This window comes from Aegilops tauschii, chromosome 5 (assembly GCF_002575655.3).
Source record: "Aegilops tauschii subsp. strangulata cultivar AL8/78 chromosome 5, Aet v6.0, whole genome shotgun sequence".
Taxonomy (NCBI): Eukaryota; Viridiplantae; Streptophyta; class Magnoliopsida; order Poales; family Poaceae; genus Aegilops; species Aegilops tauschii.
Genome location: NC_053039.3, coordinates 393,001,916 through 393,005,627, shown reverse-complemented (window position 1 = coordinate 393,005,627; position 3,712 = coordinate 393,001,916).

Here is a 3,712-nt window from a genome sequence, read left to right as displayed (position 1 = left end):
GGCTCTAACCTGGTACTCAGCGGCAACCATGGAGATTTGGGAGGCCTGGATTTTGGAGGAGGGTTAGGAGAAGTTGAACTGGTGTAATGTGAAAGGACGATACGACTGGGAGCGAACTGTTGTAAGGTAGTTGTCACACCCTGATTTTCATGCCACAACACTTAATCTAATAAACATGATAAAATGTGGTTTCGCAAAAACTTTTGAGTGCTTTGGAATTTGCTTGATTTGATTTTTGTGTGTTGGTTGCAAGTGCTCTAAAACTCAAATAAATCCTCCAACTCTTATACTCCTTATCCTTGATCCAAAAACCTTTCCCAATGATCATGCCATGTGTATAGGACATAAAAATAATTTCTTACAAAAATAATTTGGCCAAATAGTATTTTCAAAAATTAGTTTTCCAAAAACCCCTGAATTGAGATTTACACTGCAAGTACTTAATTAAGGGCAGTAAAAATCTTTCCAAAAATATATTTGACTCCTATTAGATATAGGACATCCAGAAACCACAAAAATATAATTTTAAAATTTACTTTCCTATTTTATTTAAAGGCTTTTTCTTAACTCCACAAATGGTCTTTAATAGGTTAAAATTATTTTAATGCTTTAAAATATTTGGGAAAAACCTAGGGAACCTCAGTGGACATATATTGTCCATATATAAGAGTTTCAACACATGGTCATGTTCAAAATATTGGTCAAATCCCTCAAAAACCCTTTCTGGATATTTCAAGCTTTTGAAATATTTACAAAGGAAATATTCCCCCAAAATTCCAAGAAATTTCTAGCATGTCAGATATGGCATGTTTGATGATCTTGCCAAGTGTCATGTCATGGAGAATAGTATAACCCCATGAAATCCCCTCAAAACCACTTCTGTCCTTTTTCAAGTTTGAACAACTTTGCACGATCAAACATGTCCAAATGCTCTCAAACTTGGTGCACATGCTCAAATGGTGTAATAATGCATCTATAACAAATGGCACAAGTTGGAGAGAATGTTATCTTGATCAAAGTGCCCAAAACCCTCTCTGTCCAGAACCAAATTTGAACAACTTTACATTGGCAACTTTCTCCTTTTGATCTAAACTTTTCTGGACATATTCAGAACCTCAAATGATGACACTAAAATAAGTGGTGCATCAAGGACAATAGATTTTCATGACTAAATCTTGGAAAGTCTATTTCTGTTGATTTCTAGGGTTTACAAAAGTTGCATTGGCAACTTTGCCCAAATGAGCTCAAACTTTGTGGAACACCCTACTTCTATGTTCCATTTCATCCTGTTAAGTTTCATGTCAAATGAAATTAAATTTCTTGCCCAAACCACCATCAAACATCTTCTGACAGAAACTCAAAATCCCTGTTTAGGCCCTTTACACTAATCTCCATGAGCTAAACTTTTTCCCACGGCCTCCCCTGATCATCCTCTAACTCCTACATGCTTTGCTGCCCAAGGAGCAATGATTTAGGGGGGCGGAGACCCATTTTTCTTCTCTGGACAGCCACTTTCCCCTCCCTTTCTCATCTGTCGCCCACTCCTGGCAAGTTCCAGAGCATCCAAAGCCTCCCTCCCCATTGTTTACTCCCACCTGCAGCCACTCGACACAAGTGGACGCGCGAGTGCGTGCGGAAAAGCCGCGGATGCCGGCCAAAGACGCGCTCTGGAGCACGAGGCAGAGCGGGCGACCGTTGACGCCGCGTCCCCCGACCACCTCGAGCCTCCCCCTTGCGCCAGTCAAGGTGCCTCGATGTCCGCAACACTCCACGGCCTGGTAACCCTCCTCTCTCTCCTCCTGCTGCCTCCTCTCGCACGCGCACCGGCCGCCCGAGGGCTCCAATGGGCAGCCTCACACGCGAAATGCCTCTGACCCATTCCCGCTCCCTCTTTTCTCCCCCTTGACCTGGACCACGCCCACGAGCACCTCAGACACGCCCCAAAGCGCCCGTTCGGCCCCTGGCGTTGTCTAGGCCGCGGCCGTGGTCGTCGTCCACGGTGATCCGTGGCCTCGCCATATGGAGCCACCCCCGAGCTCTATCTTGACTCTCCTGGACCCTCCTCTCTCCCTTTCACCTCCAGGACCAACCCACTCCCCCTCCCGTTCCTTCTTCCTCCTCCTCTGCCGCCTTTGCCGCCCCGGACCCCCGCTCAAATTCGAGCCGCCCCGGCCTCCCTTCCTCCTCTGAACTAGTCCACTACACCCCACAAGCCTTCACGGACCTCCCCAATACCCTAGAACCCCTCCTCTGCAGCCCAAAACGGGCACCACCACCAAGCCCGCCGCCACCATCCGCTGCACCCGAAGCCCTGCTCAACTCCGAGCACCGGCGCGTGCTTGCAGCACATGGACAGGTGCGCCTAGTCGCGCTGAGTCCGCCGGTGTGCCTGGCGCCGCCGGAGGTGGCCCGTGCCGCTCGGAAGAGCGCCGACGCTCGCTCGGCCTCGCCTCTCCTGCCTCTACTCTGTTCGAGCGGGAGCTAGGTGAAGGCCTGAGCGCTGGGTCCCGCGCGTCAGCGACCGCCGGACGGGACCCGCCATTTTAAGTGGAGACGGAGAACGGAAGATCCGCCTCTCCTAAGCGAAGGCGCACTTCGCTAAAGCCACCATCGACGTCACCTCCTATGCCCGCGCAACCGAGCCGCTGGGCCGACCCACTTCTATTCCGCGCTCAGTGCGCGTGTCGCCGCCCTGGTCCAGCCCGTTTGGGTAAAAACCTTTTCCTTTTTCTTTTCTGTACAATTTGTAGAATCCATAAATAATTCAAGTTAACTCCAAACTTGATGATTCAAATTTCTAGTAGTTTCTAAATTCATTCCCTATCTCATGGTGCTATTTGCACATTTTTCCAGAAATATTTCTTTCACAAATAATTATCAAATACCATTTTTCCATTTCTGTCATAAACTTTAGAAACTAACAGAGGGCTCATATTTGATCCAAATGCCATGATTCAAATTCCTGGATGCTTCTAAGCTCATAACTTAGTTTATGGACATTTTTCTTAATACTTTCTTTACCACACAATATAATGAGCCATTTCTTCATATTTGTCAACTTTGCAAATTCATAGGAAATTCATTTGAAGTCCAAATCCAGTGAAACCAACTCCTAGATGCTTCTAAAATCATGATTTGTTAAATGGGTGCCTTTGCTCATTTTTCAAAAAATATATTTCTATACACTTCTTGCAAATCCATTGATTCTATCATATTGAAATACTCAAAAATATCCACTGATCCAGCCCCAATGAAACCACTCCGATTATTTTCCATATAACCAGAGAAGCCCTAGAAAAGTCAACTTCATATTGTATTGCTTATTGTGTTTGTTTCCGACGTTAGTTGACGAAGTAGACGGAGTACTTGGAGAAGGACCAGAAGAATTCAAGACTCTGATGAAACCAGGCAAGCAGCCCTTTGACCATGTCTATGAAACCCTTTTTATGCATGTCATATAGCACCATATTGTTGTTAAAACGGAATCATGATGAGGCGGTAACCACCTTGATGGGTTGCCTCTGTTACTTCCTTGTTGATACTTGCATTATGCATGACCCTACCTTCCTATGAGGGTTATGCTGGTGGGAGTAGATAGGATGCTAAAGTAGTGCTACGCAAAAGGGGATGGGTATATGCATGGTGATGGAAGCAAAATTGTTTTCAAAGACTTTTCGAAAACCTCGTCGGGTGCCACTTATGCCCGAAAGAG